Raw genomic sequence first — 20,563 nt, forward strand, 5'->3', positions numbered from 1 at the left:
GGTGAGAATATACAGCCTTGATGTACTCCTTTTCCTATTTGGAACCAGTCTGTTGTTCCATGTCCAGTTCTAACTCTTGCTTCCTGACCTGCATACAGGTTTCTCAAGAGGCAGGTCAGGTGGTCTGGTATTCCCATCTCTTTCAGAATTTTCCACAGTTTATTGTGATCCACACAGTTAAAAGCTTTGGCATAGTCAATAAAGCAGATGTTTTTCTGGAACTGTCTTGCTTTTTCGATGACCCAGCAGATGTTGGCAATTTGATCTCTGGTTCCTCTGCCTTTTCTAAAACCAGCTTGAACATCAGTGGACAATTATCAATAGGCCTGTGGTCATACCCCAATGAGCATAATAGTATTTATGGTTCTATTTGGTTACACAGATAATTAGTGTATTCTTTTAGGCAATGGAGAGTCTAGATACGAGCCCTGGGGTTCTTCCATCGGGGAGGGGCAGGGGGTCTGGTTTTCCAGTTGGTTTGTCGTTTCCAAAAATACTGGGCATATAGCTCAAAGTCCACAGTCCGGCCCAAGATGGAGTCCTGCTTTCAAGATGGAGCCTGTTCTGTCTGTTTCCTCTTTCATTCCCCCCTCTTGATGCTCTTAACTCATAGTATGAGCATCACTCATAGGGATATATTGCACCCTGGCTCTCCAACCGCCAATCGGGGAGAACGACATCAACCTTTGGATTACAAAGTTCATAATACATTGTAAAATGCAAGGTCCACAGAACAGAACTATCAAGGCAACTATACAATGGTAAATTAATTTTCCGCCAATTACCCTTCACCCAAGAGAGTACCGAAGTCCAGAAAGGAATGTTTTCATTTGATATTGCTTTTACCTGGTTTTTTCATGACATCTAAAGCAGCTGATATATTGTCAGATAAATCAGGAATATATACATAACATTCAACCTTAATTATAGCACAGGTCCCTCCTTGAGCAGCTGTGAGCATGTCCAAAGCCGTTTTAATTTGAATTACTGCTTCTGTTACTTTTATGAAACTGGTGTTTACATAATATGTAATCCTATGACCCAAGTCTATTGACTGTAGGTCTAGCTTACATCAAGAGGGCAGAGAGAGATTTCTGTGTCCCAGAAAAGAGCAGAGTGGTTTAAAGTCTCCTTGGCAGAGCGGTGACAGCCACCAGGGAAGTCTACCCGTCACAGACAGAGGCATAGCCCTACATACACAACAGTTGGAGGTATTTTGGAAGTTGGCATGTCGATGAGGTCAAGCAGCAGGAGTTGATCATGTGGCTTCATCCTGAAGGGGCTTGTCCGGGATCTTCTTTTCCTTCTTCTTAAGGATGGTCTTAGTCTCTCGAGGGTCAGCGGGGTCCCTCTGTGCAGTCCACTCAGTGTTTTCTGGGTCTGCGTGGTATGCTCTCTTCACCCTGGTATGATGGATCCAAGGGGCAATACCTGCAATTTTAACTGCTGTAGGGGTAGTTAGAATAATATAAGGGCCCTTCCACCAAGGGGCTAGCAAATCAAGTTTTCAGTCTTTGACCCATACTTAGTCACCAAGCATAAACTTATGAATCTGTTCCCCAAGGGGGAACAGCACCCTTTCTTGTAAAAACTTAGTTACCCAATTTATTACCTTACCCAGTTCCATCTGCTGTGAAATCCCATCCCCCCTTACCTGAGGCAAATTTGTTGATACCTGTTTTATTATGGGAGGGGGCCTCCCACACACAGTTTCGTATGGAGAATAGCCTTGGGACTGTGGTATCATCCTGAGTCTGAGCAGATCTGTCAGAAACAAGTCCACCCAGGAGCAGTCAGTCTCTACGATCCACTTGGAAAGTCTCTTTAAGTGTCCGGTTGGTTCATTCCACCATCCCAGAACTCTGGGCTATCGGGGTCCAGCCCTGGTTGGATCCAGGGATTCCCTCAGGAGGACAGTGTTGGCAATTAGAATAGCAAAGCAGAGATTTATTAGATGCTCAGTAATAACTGGTTTACGTGGGAAATCAATAAAGTTCATGACACCAAACTTGCTCTGACCACGGAGGCCGCAGGCGCCCTCTCGAATAGTGGAAGGTGCCCCACCTTAGGCACCTTGTCGAGTGGGTCTTAGAAACCCAGGCAAATAAGTGGTCCCAGAGGACCCCCACGCTCCAATTATTTTGGCTTGAAGGAAGAACAGAAGAGAAAAGGAGGAAAAGGAAACAAGAAAGAACGACATGGGGAGACCAAACTTCGGTGAGCGAGGCCCATAGCTTTATTTTCAACAGGGGCTTTTATACCCTAAGCTGCATATAGAGGATAATAGAGGGTGTGAAATCATGCAAAGTCAGCAGTCTTCGATCCTTATCAAAACCAGGGTTTCTTTTCTGCAAACTTATCGTATACAAATGGTTTAGGTGATTTACATCATCTTCTGGCCAGAGGCCTGTTAACATTTTATGACTCTGACAAAGGTTTGTCAACCATAAGACTTATTTTCTCTAAGAATAATTATTTTAAAGTTTGGCGCCATCCTCCGAAGGTGTTAGATAAAGTTGCATTCCTATAGGGCAGAAGTGCAGTGGGTTTACAACGAAGGAAAAGTTGTTAACACCAAGGCCACTACTTATTTTTTCTACATACCAACTATATTAATTAATACACTTCCAAGGATACAATACAGGAGATGTGGAAACGTGGCAGCAAGCATTGGCTCAACAATGAAATCTTCTACTAGTTCTATTCTGACAATTTCTAACTCTCTGAGAGGCTCTATACTATTTGAATATCTTAAGCTCCCCGTGCCTCTTGAGGTTGGGAGACTGTAAACAATCGTATGCATAGCTGTAGGAGTCCGGGTAAACCTGTCAGGCAAGTTAGAGAGCCATCTGAGGGGTTTGTGAACTAAAACACTCTTGTCACACCCATGAACTTTATTAACTGGAGCTGTAAGTTAACTCTTTTTCAGAGAGGGAGATGGTGGTGGGGGACAGCCCCCCGTAAAGTCAGAGGTGTAGGTGAGAACACAAAGCAGTAAAGTAGGCAGACTCTGGTTTTGGGGTAGACGCTCAGGCAGGCCCAGAGGGGCACCCTTCGAGTTCTGGCTCGCCTTGCCCACCAGAACTCTCCCACATGACCTTGTTATGGGTGGGGACTCCCGTGCTGGCTCCCGGCACTGGGCTTATATGCAGTGTGCAGTTTCCATTTTATGTTTAAAGTTTTGCTTACTTGTTGTACTAAATCAGCTACGAAAGTCAGGCCATTGTCTGATCCAATGCTGGTAGGAAATCCAAATCTGGAAACTATTTTCCTAAGCAGGCACTGGGCTACTTTTGATGCTCTTTCAGTCCAGGTAGGAAAAGCTTTTACCCATCCCAAGAACGTACATACCATGACCAGCAACACTACTAGTAATGGTAGTGTTGGTGAGGTTTCATTTCAGTGAAGTCCACTTCCAGGTGTTCAAAGGGCAGTGTGCCTTTTAGTTGAATCCCCAGAGATTTCTGTTTCAGAACCTGTGAGCAGGCAATGCAGTTCTGAGATTCTGTCCCGCATAGGGAAGAGAGGCAGGGAACCAAGAAATATTTTCAAATTAGCTCTTTCAGTTTATCAAGGCCTACGTGGGTTGCTTGGTGTGTTTGGCTTATCAGAATGGGTGCCAGCTCCTCCCGTACCAATGATTTGCCACTTGGCAATTCCCACCATCCCTTTTCAGTCCTCATGGCCCTTTCTGCTTCGACTAGTTGGCTTTGGGTTTCATTGTATTTTGGAGAGTCCCGCGTTAGCTCTGGCAGCTCCACCAATATGAAAGCTTTAAAAGAGGCTTCACTTGTCACCCCCAAGCCCTCAGCCGCTTGTTTAGCGGTCTTATCTGCCAGTTTGTTTCCCCGAGTGCAAGGGGTATCCTCTTTTTGATGTCCTCAGCAGTGTATGGGCAGCCGTCTATGGGGTCGCACAGAGTCGGACACAACTGAAGCGACTTAGCAGCAGTAGCAGCAGCAGCAGTGTATGACTGCAACACTTTCTGGTTCCCAGGCAGCATCTAATAGGGTCTTAATTTCTTCCTTATTTAATATTTTTTTCACTAGCTGTCAAAAGGCCTCTCTCTTTATACAGAGCCCTGTGTACATGTATTGTGGCAAAAGCATACCTGGAGTCTGTGTAAATGTTTGTCTTCTTACCTTTTGACAGCTGGAGGGCCTGGATTAGAGCATACAGTTCTGCCCATTGAGCTGACCAGTGTGTTGGCAGAGAGCTAGACTCAACGACGGTTTCTTCCATGACTACTGCATATCCCGACAGTCATTGTCCTTATTTCACCAGGCTGGTGCCATTGATGTACAGGACCAAATCTGGGTCGGGGATTGGCTGGTCTCTCAAGTAACGTCTGCTGGCATATTTCCTTGCAATCATGTGAGGGCCCACCTTCTCCCACAGGAAGGAGAGTGGCCAGATTCAGGGCCTGACAAGGCTCAGTAGTAACATGGGGGTTTTCACATAACAGTCCCTGGTATTGAGTAATCTGGGATGTTGACAGCCATTTATGGGGGTCCCCTCGCAGGAGAGTGTTGACCTCATGTGGGACTTTTATGATCAAATCTTGGCCCAAAGTCAGCTTGGTTACCTCCAGGACCAATCAGGCAACTGCAGCAACTGCCCGTAAGCATCCCACCCATCCAGTGGCAACATTGTCCAGTCATTTTCAGGAGATAAGCCATGGGTCTGTCCCATGTCCCCATGGTCTGGGACAACACTCCCATAGCCACCTTGTCCTTTTCAGTCAGGTAAAGAGTAAACAGTTTATATAGGTCTGGCAAGCCCAAGGTGGGTGCTGATGTAATTGTACTGGGTTTGAGTTCTATTACCAATGGGACTTGTTTTGCAAGCCTGGGGGTGGGGGGCGGGTTGTCTTCCTCCCAGACCTCAGGGAGGTTGAGTTAACTCACTCGCTCTCTCTCTGTCTCTCGACTGTTTAGCCTGTCCGGTTTCCCTTCTGGGAGACTGTGAAACCTCCATTCATCTTGAGGGGTTACCGAGAGGAAGAGTAAGGTGGTTGATCCTACTCGAAGACTGGGTCTTTCATGGAGGGGGGGAGGTCACTTGTGCCTCCAATTTACCAAGTCTGTTCCCAACAAAGGTACTGGGCATTCAGGGATGTATAAAAATTCATGAGTCACTTGGTGTCCCCCAATCTGACATTTTCGGGATAGGCTTGAGACACAAAGCCTGCATTTATCACCATCTGAGACCCAGCAGCCTCTGGATCTATTGGCTTATAAAGTCTACAAGCCTCACACAGTCTTTTGTAGAACTCAGAGGGTGATTCACTTTCCCTTTGAATCACTTTGGAGAGTTTTGCCATACTCATAGGTTTTCGGGGCCCCCTCTTGAGGCCTTGTAAAATAGCTGCCCAATATCTCTCCAGGGGGCCCCTTCCTTCCTCTGTGTTACAGTCCCAACTGGGCCTCTCATCGGGGTGACTCATCTGCCCACCGCTGCAGGTTTGCTGTACCCTCAGGTGCCATTTCTCTTAACCATTTTCTGACCTCAGTCAGGATCCTGTGTCTCTGCCAGTTTAATGTATCTGTGGAGGAGAAGGCAATGGCACTCCACTCCAGTACTCTTGCCTGGAAAATCCCACGGACAGACGAGCCTGGTAGGCTGCAGTCCACGGGGTCGCTGGGAGTTGGACACGACTGAGCGACTTAACTTTCACTTTTCACTTTCATGCTTTGGAGAAGGAAATGGCAACCCACTCCAGCGTTCTTGCCTGGAGAATCCCAGGGACGGGGGAGCCTGGTGGGCTGCAGTCTATGGGGTAGCACAGAGTCGGACACGACTAAAGCGACTTAGCAGCAGCAGCAGAGGAAAATAATAATAGGCTACAGGGGGCTGATGGTAGTGCCCACATGCATCCTGAACTGGAGGCTGTTGTAGCTCTCTGAGGGGCGTCTGTAGTGGGGTTCTTTCCCCCTGTTCCTTGGCAGAGTGCAGCCTCTGTCTAATTCCTGTGTTTTCTTCCCCCTTCCCATCAGTACTCACTGAGAGAGGTGGATACGATCTAGGAGGTCCGGCTGAGATGGAATTCTGGGGGCGTTGACCAGAGGTCTCCATCGCTGGGATCAGAGCCTGCCGAAATGGAGGCTCTACAATCTCTGGGAGAGCTGGCAGAAGAGCAGAGGCTGCTGCAGGACTTCACCTGGACCTGGATTGGGCATTAAGGTAGGCTCCGGTCCTGGTGGAGCACTGGGAGGCAGGTGCATCATTGTCCAGCATGGGGGAGGGGTCAGGTCATCCCTGTCCAAATCCTGTAGAATTTCCTTTTTATCATCAGTCAATTTTTGTGCCATTAATATTTTTCCCTTTCCCTTCTGGATACAGAACTTTGTCCAAGTAGGAGGGTCTTGAGCGAACCCTAGCCATGAGTCAATATATGGATATTGATCCAGGTGTCCTGGCTCTCCTGTGACTACTGTATAGACTGCTTCCACTATTTTTAAGTTCATGGTGTTCTCTGGTGGCCATCCTACTCCCATAGGGGGCCATTCGACCTCACAGAGTATGTGGAGGCAGTTAGGCATCATTTTCACCCCATAGTCTTCTCCAAATCCCTTCTTTAAATTTTTAATCATGCACTCCAATACAGTTGCCTTAGATTCACTTCCCCCTATCTTGCTTACCATCTCGGACCTTCTTCTACTCTTCCTTTTTGTTCTGTCTACGAAGTTCTCGGTACCATATGCACTTCTGATATTTCCACTCAATGACACTTAAATTGCCATTCTGCCTCCTTCCTAATTGGGGTGAGAAGAGCCTTACCTGCCAGATGCCAGAGGGAGAAGGGGGATCAGCATGTCTTCACCTGCCGGTCAGCACGGCAGAACCAGAACACCACGTGGTCCAAGACTGTTTCTCCCTTAACTTTTAAAGTCCGTTCTGCCTTGGTGGACTTGATCAGGTGCGGATGAAAACACAGATGGGTTAAATATCCCACGTCCTAGGCCATCTCTGGCAAAGTCAATTCGTACTCACTTATATATTCCCCTCCTTCTAGCCTGACAATTCGAGGGGGTCAAGAATGTCACAGCAGATGGGACACCTCCTGGGGGAGGGAAGAATACGAGCACACAAGGACCAAGTTTCTTCTCCTAAAAATCCCTTGGCGATTGCTTGGTAATAATTTTTCCCAAGACGGCATGGACACCACCCGCTAAATGACCTTCACAAATTTCCTTCCTAAACCCTAACACGCTTGTTAACCTGTGTACCAAGCAGTTGCTGCCACCTGTCTATTCCAGGCCTCTGTGGGTCCGTGCCCCTTCTAGTCCCTCCCAGGGGGGTGATCAGGCCCCCTCTTCCACCCTGCCAGGGGGCTTCCTCCTCGCCTGAGCACTCAGTTCCCTTGCGGCCGTTCACTACCTGCCAAAGCAAAGTAACTGGGCATTGAAAGGCTGAATTCTTCCAGAGGGGCAAGGCGCCTTCCCCTCTCTAGGAGATTCAAGCCACAAAGCCTCGGGGTGGCCTCAAATGAGACCAGTATCCTCAAAGTGAGGAGTTTCCCTGCCTATGCTCCAAATGTTGTAGCCATGTATTCCAGGAAAGAAACTCACTCAGAAGGACGATGCAGATAGTGGAGTGCAGTTTATTACACCCGCAGGCCCAAGGCAGAGTCTCCTCTTAGCCAAGGACCCCGGCCAATTTTTGTGAAAACCTTATATACCCTAAGTGTACATGTTCAAACCCACCTCCCCAAATTCTCTGAAACTAGTCTGAACAAAGGAAAAGAAAGATACAATCAAAGTTAACCCGTGATTCATATGCCTTAAGCCTAGGTAGTTAACAGTGGACAATTATCAATAGGCCTGTGGTCTTACCCCAATAAACATAATAGAATTTATGATTCTATTGGGTTACACAGATAATTAGTGTGTTCTTTTAGGTGATGGAAAGTCTAGATACAAGCCCTGGGGCTCTTCCATGGTGGTGCGGGGGCGGGGTGGGGGGTGGTGGTGGTTCTGGTTTTCCAATTGGTATGTCATTTCCATAAATACTCGGCATATAGCTCAAAGTCCACAGTCCAGCCCAAGATGGAGTCCTGCTTTCAAGATGGAGCCTGTTTTGTCTGTTTCCTCTTTCAAAACCATAAAGGTGAGAAGGAGATCGTAGTGAAAAAGAACACATTGGAAGTAAATCTGCTCATAGGAGCTTTATTGTTTCATTGTTAGAATATTTCAGATTTGTCCCGGGCAGATAGCTTTATTAAAACCTAAAAACCTTCTTAACTTCTATTATTTTCTCATCCATGGGAGGCTTCCTCTGGCTGCCAGGCTGCAGAAATTTCTTCACGGCCAGGAGACTGCTGACTCTGGCTTTTAGGGCCTGAAATGCACAAGAACACAGCTCAAAGTGCAGCTAAAGAGCAGCCTTGTCACTGATGCAGGCCAGAAGGGACTCTGAGACCCTCCTAGACAAAGGCCATCCGAGGTTCCTCCATCAGCACCAGGAGGAGGCCCATGAGATGGGAAGGGGACAGCCCAGGAGTGTTTTCCCCAGAGAGATCTTAGTGTAACAATCCATTTGGCTTCCTAATCTTCCTACACACCAATGCTGAAGGGTTCACCCTTGAGTGCAGTGTAACAAAGAGGAGTGTGTGAGATATCAGCACAGATTAAGGCTCCAGATGTCAAGACAAGAAGAGCTAGGACAAGGGGCTGGAACTGAAGACGGAAAACATGAAAGGTCATGTGTGAGGTCAGTCAGAGCCAATCTGCCCTCAGAAAGAGAAACGGGGAGAGAGAAATCAACGTGTGAGAGAAGGAACAGGAATTGAAGGGAAGAAGTGAGATGGGGGGAAACCCACTCAGACAGACTCAGGGAAAGAGGGACACACGCGGGACAGAGGGGAGCGAAGAGGAAATGAGGACAGAGGCTGAGGTGGAAGAGGGACCAAGAGAGAGCCAGCCCTGGGTCTCTCTCCTGGTAAAAGGCAGGGCGTTTTCCATGGGGCAGAGTCCACCTCCGATGTCCTTGGCTTGACAGATTCTTTCCACACTCTGGACCAGGGCCTTGGAGTGAACTGAGGAGACCGGGGGGCAGCAAGGCCTGGACAGGGATGGGGACCCTAGCACCCCAGTCCCAGCATCCAGAGAGCAGATGCCAAGTTGGGGTGTGTCTGGCCTCCAGGGCCATGGGAGAGCTCACCTTCAGCAGAGGGAAGTTGGCCAAAAGCCTGGGGTCCAGCTCTTCCACATAGTAGAGAAGTTCAACCAGGTGGATGTCAGCCCTGCTCAGCTTGTTGCCCACCAGGTAGTCTTGTCCATGGTTCTTCAGCACCTGTCGAATGGAGGGGTCAGATCAGGGACACAGGTCCCTGCAGGCTGGACCCCTGCTCCTCCCCTGCCCCTCGCCCAGCCCCACTTCCATCTCTGCCCCTCGCTGGGCAGGTGGGAACCTCAGACCTTCTGCTCCCTCCAACTCAGAGACAGGCCAGGCAGGTTCCTGCTGTTCCCTCCTCATCCCCAGTGGAAGGCAGACCACCATTTCCGTTTCCTGTTCACACCTCGCTGTGGCTGCCTTACTTCTTCCACTGGGCCAAGGCCTTAGCACCATCTGCACCAGGTTTTTGTGGACCGCACACCCTCAAGTGTGCAGCCCTGGACTCCACAACATGACCCTTCATCCATCTCTCTCTGTCCTCTCTCCCTCCTCCTTGGGCAGTGTCTCCATCTTCATGACAGCCTTCTACCACCCAGAGCAAACTAATGCAGACTCTGTATTCCTTCTCTTCTCTTTTCCTCTCCTCATTGCCTGGTCTTACAATCATTTTTTTTTGGGGGGGGGGTTCATCATTTTAGTTGAGCATGATTTCATATAGTTTTTGATCATTACTTTGCCAACAAAAGGTCTGCCTAATCAAGGCTATGGTTTTTCCAGTGGTCAAGTATGGATGTGAGAGTTGGACTATAAAGAAAGCTGAGCACCAAGAAATTGATGCTTTTCAACTGTGGTGTTGGGGAAGACACTTGAGAGTCCTTTGGACTGCAAGAAGATCCAACCAGTCTATCCTAAAGGAAATCAGTCCTGAATATTCATTGGAAGGACTGACACTAAAGCTGAAACTCCAATACTTTGGCCACCTGATGCAAAGAACTGACTCATTGGAAAAGACCCTGATTCTGGGAAAGACTGAGGAGGAAGGAGAAGGGGATGACAGAGGATGAAATGGTTGGATGGCATCACTGACTCAATGGACATGAGTTTGAGTAAACTCCAAGAGCTGGTGATGGACAGGGATATCTAGCATGCTGTGGTCCATGGGGTTACAAAGAGTCAAACATGACTGAGCAACTAAACTGAACTGAGGTGATCGTGAAACATTCAAACAGAAACAACTAAAATATGTACTAGGCATAATGATGGAACACTACTTCATTGATTTTATTTCACTTTCTTCAATAGTCTGAGAACCATGTACCGAAATATCTAGATTATTGTTTCCTGAACAAGTTTTCCTCTGTCTCTTTCTCTCCACCCCACTGCCCTCATATCTATCTAGATACATGTCAATCATCCCAAAACACTACCACATTCTCCTGACGGGCAGCTGGTCTCACGTCTTCCTACACAGGACACCAGAATATTTTCTGATGTATTGCTGACATCATGCTTCTCTTGGATCAAAGCCCCTGCACCGTGTTCTGAGGATCCATCTACTCCAGGCTCCAGTTTCGCTCTCAGAGCTTCCATAGTCCAAGCTCTAAGTATAACCATGAAATTCCATTGAGTAGAGAATTCCAGATTGGGTTTGAGTAAATAGAACTTTCTTGAAAAATTATAACTTGGGTAAAACTAGTACAATTGTTCTACACATTCAATTTTTATAAAGTGCCCTGAGAGTCAGAGTACTACATTAGTATTTAGAAAGGCTCACAGAGGTGAAGGTTAATGCCCCGGCCATGCCAGGCACTATTTTTCTTCGTCCTCTGACCTCACTGCCAAAGATGCGGAAAAGCCCACTTACGTGTACAAATGCAGGGAGATAACGGTTTGTTGTCTTTTCTCGGATTAGGGTCAGCTTGGCATCTTTTTCAGCAGGTGGCTGCTGCCGCTGCTGCTAAGTCGCTTCAGCTGTGTCCGACTCTGGGCACAGTGACAAATGCATGATCATTTCCCCCAAATCTGCCACACCCTCTGAATACATATCAATCCTGAAAAGATAAAATAACCAAATTGTCAAATGTCTCTGCCTTAGATTTTGGAATGGTTAAGATGAGACATCGAGATGTAGCAAAGTAATTCTCCTTTGGTGCATTTTTCTATGCCAGTCATTTAGCTTTGTTTCTTAAAATTAATTTTAGCATTCCATTCTAGAACAAGCCATCAAGGTAAACATATGTATAATATTTTTGTTACACACATGACCAAATATAGGGACAGAGCATATCAGTGACCCGTCCATAGTCACAGGCATGAGAGAATTGGGTGGAATCAGCACAGGTAACCACTGGGACCACACCTGGATGTGCCATTTCTGCTGTGCCGTGGTCTGAGCACGGTCTGAGCATGGTCGGTGTGATGCATTAGGACCACCTCAGTCATGTCCAGCAGGGTCCTGGCACCTCAGGCCCAGTCACATCCCTCTTCCTCTCTCATCCTGTTAGAACACCAGGCCCATTTAGAGTCCCAACACCAGCACTTCCTCCAGTTATTTCCCATAGAACCTGGTTCCATAACACTCTGCACATACTATTGCCAGACTCTGGTTTTGTTTGAATTTCTCAAGACTGTACCTCTCATTCCTTTTTCATGGCTGAATAATATCCCCCTGTATGGACGGACCAACTTTCGTTCTTTCTTTCATTCGTTAATGGACATCTTTGATTCTAATTATTGATTATGAACAACACTGCTATGAAATTCTGAGCATGAATTTTAGTGTGGGGGTATTTTTAATCCTCTTGAAAGGGATTGCTGAGTCATATGGTAACTCTATGTTTGACTTTTAGAGTAAGTGCAATAGTTCCTTGAGTGCTAAGTCATGTCTGACTCTTTGTGACTCTGTGGACTGTAGCCCACCAGGATCCTCTGTCCATGGGATTCTCCAGGCAAGAATCCTGGAGTTGGTTGCCTGTCCTCCTCCAGAGGGTCTTCCTGACCCAGGGATCAAACCTAGGTTTCTTATGTCTCCTGCATTGCAAGCAAGTTCTTTACTGTTAGCGCCACCTGGGAAGTTCCTTACATGATTTTAATTTCAATCGTGTAGTCCCATCACAACTGAGAGAATACCCCTCACCCCCAGGATATAGTAGTACTGGAAAATCTGGCCAACTAAAACTATCTAAATGCTTGATGTAACCTTACCATATTGAGCTCAACCTCTGCTAACCCTTGTCAAGTGGCTGGTCCATATAAAGGGCTAATAAGTTTCTGGTCATCATTCTTAGAATTTTTGGAATTCAAGAACCAACTTCTTTAGATCCTTTCCTTTCTAAGCTTTATCTTCTAGACACTCAGATGCTTTGTCTTTTGTCTCTGGCTGTTGGTGGATGGCCAGTTCGGACGAGTCTGAACCCCTGGAATCTTGGTTCTACCATCCTCTTCGCTTCACAGACCATCCATGTTTGGAAACCTTGTCACTGTGCTATATCCATGGATGGTATCCTCTTCCATAGGCAGTTGATTTCACTTCAAGTTTATTTACTCTTCCCTCATACTCATAGGTCTTTGCTGTACTGGATTCAGTTATGCCCCACAAGGCTTATATCATCATGTTGGTCATGATGCCCTGCTTTGATCCTGCTCAGTAAGGAAGGACTTAAATTTTTCCTATTAGTTGTTGATGAAAAAACTAAAAACTACCGTACAGGGCTCTCTCCTTCATGTCTTTCCCGTAGAGGTTGTATTTGGTGGCAATGTAGTTGAGAATGGCTCTGGTCTGCACCAGCTTCATCCCATCAATTTCAACCACTGGCACTTGCTGGAGCATCAAACTCCCATCTTTTGAAAGTAAAAAAAGAAGGGTGAAATGTTGGATATGTTGCACCCTTTTAAGATGAGCAAATGTTTGCTGAAATAACTGAAGATACAAAGTGAAACACTAAAATGACCTGGTAGGCTTAAGCAGGATGACATTTTGTTTGCCTTTTACTTTCTAACCTATTATTTCATTTATCTTTTTATTTCCCATTCAGACATATGCTCGATCCCTTGTAAATCTGGGCTGATTTGTCTTCATGTGTTTTTTAGAAAGAAGCTGGAAGAGGCTGCAGCAAGTGTGCCAACCAGTTGCTGTTTAATGGTCATTCCAGAGAAAATCTCAGAACACATAAGACATGTTTTGAGAGAGTTTGCCCTGTCTCTGCTCACTGAGTCTACATTATTGCTAGGATGTTACTTTGCCAAACCCAACTCACAGCAACTTCTGGACCTGTTTCTCCTTGCTTTTCTCAGATGAACACCTTTTCCTGACCTTAGGTGTGAGCGCTGTATGGTCCTAACAGATACAGCCACTCAAAATGCAGAAAGACAGGTCGAGCATTCACGGGCACTGGGGCTGGCTCCTTTAACAAACACTTGAGTTCCAGCCCTTCCTTGTCCCAAGTGAGTTGCAAGACCTTTTCAGGGAGCTCAACCTCTTACCTTTAACCATATTTCTCCCTCTTTATTAACCCCATTCCCACTATGCACACATATGACATTGGTGGTGTTGAAACCTCACCTTAAGACTTCTACTGGATACTCCCATCAGGGGAATTTAGTTCCTGGGCTTACCATTTTTTATCTTATCCAAGTCTTCTGTTTTTTCTATAAATTTCTCTTCAAACTGAAAAGCAGAAAGTGTCAATGAGTTTTTGTTACTTTATTCCATAGCATTGCAGAACTTGCATGGCCTGTGTCTGCTGCCCACTATGGAGACTGTAGGATTTCCAACTTCGGCAGAGTGCACAGAGGACAGTGATCAACGCCATTTGGAGATTTAGATTAGAGCCACCAAGATAAAAGCATGGGTTGCAGCAACTAACTGCCTATTTTGCAGGTTAATTCACCTCTATGTTGTCCCCACCTCTGTCAGTGGTTAGGTAATGATTTGGGGGGAGGGGAATGTCACTGGAGGGAAGGGACTGGGAAGTTCTAGTTATGGAGTTTTAATGTACCTGGAAAGCCTTTCTCTCCCTGTGCGATCAGGACAGGATTTTGAGGTGTCCCCGAGTATGGTGTATCCATGGGGCCATTGACCCCCAAGAGGCTGCCACTGGGGTCCTCTGCTATATATTACCTCCCTCCATTCAATGTTTTATTTTAAACTTGGGTCTTGATGGTGAAAAGTTTGAGAATTGGGGATTTCTAACTGACTCAGTGGAGTAGTTTATTGTGGGTCAACATGATCCCATAGGGTGAGACTATACAGATAGTGAGTGTACGGGGAACAGTTTACAAAGTACCCAGTTCAAGACCCTAAGAGGCAATGACAGGTGGGTAGTCATTGTGAGAAGGGGCTGGCTGGTCAGCTGTTTCTTGTGAAACTGATGGAGATGAATGGGGTTGTAAGGATCAGGCTCTGGGCCCAGAGAACCCAGAATCCCAATGTTCTTTGGTCAGTCGAGCCCCACACCCTCCTCCTTCAGGCTGGGCTGGACAAGAGGAAGCCTGGATGCTCTCATCGTCTCCCTCTTCTTCACCGTCCTGTGCTGAACTCATCCCGCCCAGGGACTCTGAACACATCCTTGAACCCCAAGGCTGAACCGAAGTGAAAAATGTTGGTTGTTGATTAATAGATTTAAACAACCTGGAATGGCATTGTTTGGATTTTCTATGTACTTGTTTCTTTACACACTTGAAAATGGACCAAGCTAATGTGCCCTGCATTCCTGAAGCAATCGAGAAAGTATAATATGAAGCTTAGGTAAACATGTTTTTAGGAAGCTAAGAGAGCACACTAGAGGTTCCCTTTTCAGGACGCCACCTCACCAGAAGCCTTCTTTTACTGTTCTCCCCTAAGGGACCAAATCTCTGACCTCTGTCCATGACTTCCTCCCAGGAAACCGTCACAGAGTTGCTGGCTCCCTCTGATCTGGGTTGAGAAGTGCTTTTCTGAGTGACACCTCTAGAGGGCAGCACTCAACAGAGTCCCACTGAAACCTATCCGTTTACTACTGAGAATATGGCGTTTTTTCACTCAGGTTTTGGGTGTCCTCCTAGGTGCTCCCAGTCCTCTTTTAATCACCTACATACGTGTCTGCATCCTTACTAGAGTGTAAGCGGCCTGAGGGTAGGGACTGTATCTATCTTGACCATTCTTGTATCTCCAGGACCTGGTACGAAGCCCAGAACTTCAAGTTCAGTTCAGTTCGTCACTCAGTCCTGTCCGACTCTTTGCAACCCCATGAACCGCAGCACGCCAGGCCTCCCTGTCCATCACCAACTCTCGGAGTTTACCCAAACATGTCCATTCAGTCAGTGATGCCATTCGACCATCTCATCCTCTGTCGTCCCCTTTCCTCCTGCCCTCAATCTTTCCCAGCATCAGGGTCTTTTCCAATGAGTCAACTCTTTGCATCAGGTGGCCAAAGTATTGGAGTTTCAGCTTCAACATAAGTCCTTCCAATGAACACTCAGGACTGATCTCCTTTAGGATGGACTGGTTGGATCTTCTTGCAGTCCAAGGAACTCTCAAGAGTCTTCACAGTTCAAAAGCATCAATTCTTCAGTGCTCAGCTCTCTTTATAGTTCAACTCTCACATACATACATGACTACTGGAAAAACCATAGCCTTGACTAGACAGACCTTTGTTGGCAAAGTAATGTCTCTGCTTTTTAATATGCTACCTAGGTTGGTCATAACTTTCCTTTCAAGGAGTAAGCATCTTTTAATTTCATGGCTGCAATCACCATCTGCAGTGATTTTCAGACAGTTCAGTTCAGTCACTCAGTCATGTCCGACTCTTTGCGACCCCATGAATCGCAGCATGCCAGGCCTCCCTGTCCATCACCAACTCTCAGAGTTCACTCAAACTCATGTCCATCGAGTCAGTGATGCCATCCAGCCAGCTCATCCTCTGTCGTCCCCTTCTCCTCCTGCCCCCAATCCCTCCCAGCATCAGAGTCTTTTCCAATGAGTCAACTCTTTGCATGAGGTGGCCAAAGTACTGGAGTTTCAGCTTTAGCATCATTTCTTCCAAAGAAATCCCAGGGCTGATCTCCTTCAGAATGGACTGGTTGGATCTCCTTGCAGTCCAAGGGACTCTCAAGAGTCTTCTCCAACACCACAGTTCAAAAGCATCAATTCTTCGGCACTCAGCTTTCTTCACAGTCCAACTCTCACATCCATACATGACCACTGGAAAAACCATAGCCTTGACTAGACAGACCTTTGTTGGCAAAGTAATATCTCTGCTTTGCAATATGCTATCTAGGTTGGTCATAACTTTTCTTCCAAGGAGTAAGCATCTTTTAATTTCATGGCTGCAGTCACCATCTGCAGTGATTTTGGAGCCCCCAAAATATAAAGTCTGCCACTGTTTCCCCATCTATTTCCCATGAAGTGATGGAACCAGATGCCATGATCTTCGTTTTCTGAATGTTGAGCTTTAAGCCAATTTTTTCACTCTCCTCTTTCACTTTTATCAAGAGGCTTTTTAGTTCCTCTTCACTTTCTGCCATAAGGGTGGTGTCATCTGCATATCTGAGGTTATTGATATCAACTTGTGCTTCTTCCAGCCCAGCGTTTCTCATGATGTACTCTGCATAAAAGTTAAATAAGCAGGGTGACAATATACAGCCTTGACGTACTCCTTTTCCTATTTGGAACCAGTCTGTTGTTCCATGTCCAGTTCTAACTCTTGCTTCCTGACCTGCATACAGGTTTCTCAAGAGGCAGGTCAGGTGGTCTGGTATTCCCATCTCTTTCAGAATTTTCCAGTTTATTGTGATCCACACAGTCAAAGGCTTTGGCATAGTCAATAAAGCAGAAATAGATGTTTTTCTGGAACTCTCTTGCTCTTTCGATGATCCAGCAGATGTTGGCAATTTGATCTCTGGTTCTTCAAGGTGCCCAACAAATTCATTGTTAAATGAATGCATTAAATCCAACAGGCAGTTTGTTACAATCTGTACTGCTCTATATTTCTGATTTATGTTTTAACTTTAATTACATTTCTTTTCTAATATGTATATTTTTTCTTTTTATTATGGAAATTTGTGGCATACACAAAATAAAAAATGCAATGATTCACCTTGTAACCATCAACCAGCTTCAATAATTATCAGCGCAGCCCAATTGCAAGTCATCCATATGCCTACCCCCCTGTCCCTGGTAATAATTTGAAACAAATCCCAGATATTATACATTTCATCTTTAAGTACTTCATGGTATATCACTAGATCATTAAACTTATTTTAAAACTGATCACAATATATTAAAATGCCTGACATATTAATAATAATTACTTATTATTAATTGATATTTAATATTCATGTTTCTAATTGCTCATGAATATAATAAATATTTTATGCCAGGAGCCAGCACGGGAGTCCCCACGCATGACAAGGTCATGTGGGAGAGTTCTGGTGGGCAAGGCTAGCCAGAACTCCAGGGGTGCCCCTCTGGGCCTGCCTGAGCGTCTACCCCAAAACCAAAATCTGTCTGTTTTACTATTTTACGACTTTCACCAACTCTTCTGACATTAACAGGGGGCTATCCCTGACCACCTTTCTCTGTAAGAAAATCAACTTAAAACTCTAGTTAATAAGTCTCCTGGGCATAATAGGAGTGTTTCAATTCAAACCCCTCTGATGACTTTCTAGCTTGCCTGACAGGTTTGTTCAGATTCACAGCCTCCCAACCAGGAGAGGCACGGGAAGCTTAAGATATTCTAACAATGCAGAGCTTCTCAGAGAGTTAAAATCAAATAGAACTAGTAGAGGATTTCTTTGTTGAGCTAATGCTTGCTGCCAAGTTTCCATATCCCCTACCTACTGTGTCCCTGGGAGTGTATTGATTAATATAGTTGGTGTATAGAAATGTAAGTAGTAGCTTTAATGTTTGTAACCTTGGACCCTTGAGTTAATTCTTTTCTTGTTATAGCCCACCACACTTTTGCCCTATAGGAATGCAACTTTATCTAATGCTTTCGGAGGGTGGCGCCTGACTTTAGAATAATCACCTTTAGAGAAAAATAAGTTTTCCGAAGAAAGGGTCATAAAATGTTAACAGGCTTCCTGGCTAGAAGATGATGTAAATCACCTAAAACTTTTGCATATGATAAGTTTGCAGAAAGAAAGCCTGGCTTCGATAAGAATCAAGGACTGCTGACCTTGCATGACTCTACCCCTTCCCCTGTTATACTCTACACACAACTTAAGGTATAAAAACTACTTTGGAAAATAAAGTGCGGGCCTTGCTCACCCTCGGTCTCCCTGTGTCGTTCTTTCTCATCTCCTTTTCTCTCCTTTTGTCTCTACTCTTTCTTCAGGCCAAAGTAATTGGAGCGTGGGAGTCCGCTGAGACCCCTTACTTGCCTGGGCTTCTAAGACCCACTCGAGAAGGTGCCTAAGGTGGGGCACCTTCCGCGATTCGAGAGAGCGCCTCCGGCCTCCGTGGTCAGTGCAAACCTGGTGTCACGGGTTATATTGATTTCCCACATAAACCAATTATAATTAGGCCTCTGATTCTCTCCACTGACGCTATCCCTTTAAATCACCGACGCCGTCCTCCCGAGGGAATCCCTGGATCCAGCCGGGGCTGGACTCCGGCAATTTTACAGTTCTAAAAATCAAAATTCAGGAAATTTTCTGACAATTCAGTGGTTAGGGCATGGGCTTTCACTGTTGTGGGCCTGCTTTTGATCTCTGGTCAGAGACTTAAAATCCTGCAAGCCTCACAGCCAAAAACAAATAAACAAACAAATTTATTTTTATTGTTTATTTTCTTTGAGAAGAAGAAATTTCAATAAAAATCTGTTAATCTAATACCTAATAAATGTTTTTAATGCAAAATTATTAGCAGTTCATTTTATAAGGAAAATTTCCTCTGTGAGAAAAGTAGTTTGATACAGTCAATTTTCCTAGAGTAGGAAATGGCAACCCACTCCGGTGTTCTTGCCTGGAGAATCCCATGGACAGGGGAGCCTGGCAGGCTCTGGCCTATAGGATTGCAAAGAGTTGTACACAACTGTGAGACGAGGCATGCTTAGTCACTTCAGTCTTGTCCAACTCTCTGCGACCCCATGGACCATGGCCCGCCAAACTCCTCTGTCCATAGGATTCTCCAGGCAAGAACACTGGAGTGGGTTGCCATTTCTTTTTCCAGTGATAAAGTATGAAGTGAGTGAAGTGAAGTTGCTCAGTCGTGTCCGACTTCCTGCAACCATATGGACTGTAGCCTACCAGGCTCCTCAGTCCATGGGATTTTCCAGGCAAGAGTACTGGAGTGGGTTGCCATTTCCTTCTCCGAGATACTAGGCATGCACGGTCAATTTAGATCCAACTGAAGATGAAACCTACCTCCACTCCAGCTGCAGCCAGGAGCCACCGAATGCACTCCATTCTGCCCCGTCCATTGAGATAATGAAGAATGGGCTTCCCTGCCATGATGGCAGTCTCCTAGTTTCTCTAACCCTTAATGAACCAACAAGTGAATGAATGAATGAATAAATGAACAAAGCATAAAAACATAGAAGCTAACGCCATTATGATACATGGCTGAACAGTACCAACAATGCTGAAGAATCGGCCTTCCTCATGGCAATTGGAAGAGTCCTTGGAATGTCTTCCTTAGCCCAAATTCCCACTCTCAATAGCCAGCTGTGGGAAATTCCACCAAACCATTGTCCAGCCTCCACTGGGTAAAATCTGTTTTCTTGGCAGGCTAAGAGGTGAGTCTGTGGTATGGATGCATGGGTTGGTGTTGGGGAGGGGAAGGATAAGAGAACTAGTATTTATTGCAAAACTCCTAATAGTCCTGCCCCAATGCTGACCACTTTGAATGCATTATATCTTTAATTCTCACAAGAATCCCATGAAATAGTTATTATCTCCATTTTTCAGTTAATGGAATGGACCTCAGAGCTTAAATAACATTCGTGGGAATCCACACCATGGATTGAAAAAAGGGCAGGGTGGGAATCCACACATATGCAGGTCCTGGGAGCTTGGGAAGGAGGGAACTTGGAGCCAGAGGATTTCACAGACAGGAGGAGGAGGAGATGGAGTCCATGTTCAACTCCTACCCTATTATGCTGCATTTGTTCAAAAGCTGAAGTTAGGACTCATATTTGCTTTACTGTTGCTCAAAGGATCCTGATTCTTTCCACCTACACAGGATGCCAAATCCTTCCATTTTCTTGAAATTGTACATTCTGCCTCTCTTGGTGCATCTTATGTCTAGAGAAAGGGATGTTACTGCATTAACTGTACAGTCTAGGTGGAACTGACATTTGTTCTATGTCTGTCATGCACTGCCCATTCTCACAAATTTATCTTCATTTAACCCCACAAGAATCACCTGCTATGAAGTTTGCCATTGCTCTCATTTTGCAGTTGGGGATACTGAAATTTCTAGGGTAACTTGCACAAAGTTGGTGGCAGACCTGGGATTCAAACCCAT

General features: G+C 45.7%; 1 pseudogene across 1 annotated transcript; it reads right to left on the bottom strand.

The window, feature by feature from the left end:
• Positions 1–8,152: 8,152 nt before the first annotated feature.
• Positions 8,153–13,783, bottom strand: LOC147346964 (glutathione S-transferase A1-like; annotated as a pseudogene). Its single transcript, XR_015152054.1, has 5 exons — positions 13,732–13,783; positions 12,825–12,957; positions 10,982–11,168; positions 9,163–9,294; positions 8,153–8,340 (listed from the first exon to the last, which is right to left on the bottom strand). The product of XR_015152054.1 is annotated as a glutathione S-transferase A1-like (transcript).
• Between the last annotated feature and the right edge of the window lie 6,780 nt (positions 13,784–20,563).

The sequence above is a fragment of the Bos grunniens genome, chromosome 23 (assembly GCF_055505025.1).
Source record: "Bos grunniens cultivar Pamir isolate PY7600 chromosome 23, Bosgru_T2T1.0, whole genome shotgun sequence".
Classification (NCBI taxonomy): Eukaryota; Metazoa; Chordata; class Mammalia; order Artiodactyla; family Bovidae; genus Bos; species Bos grunniens.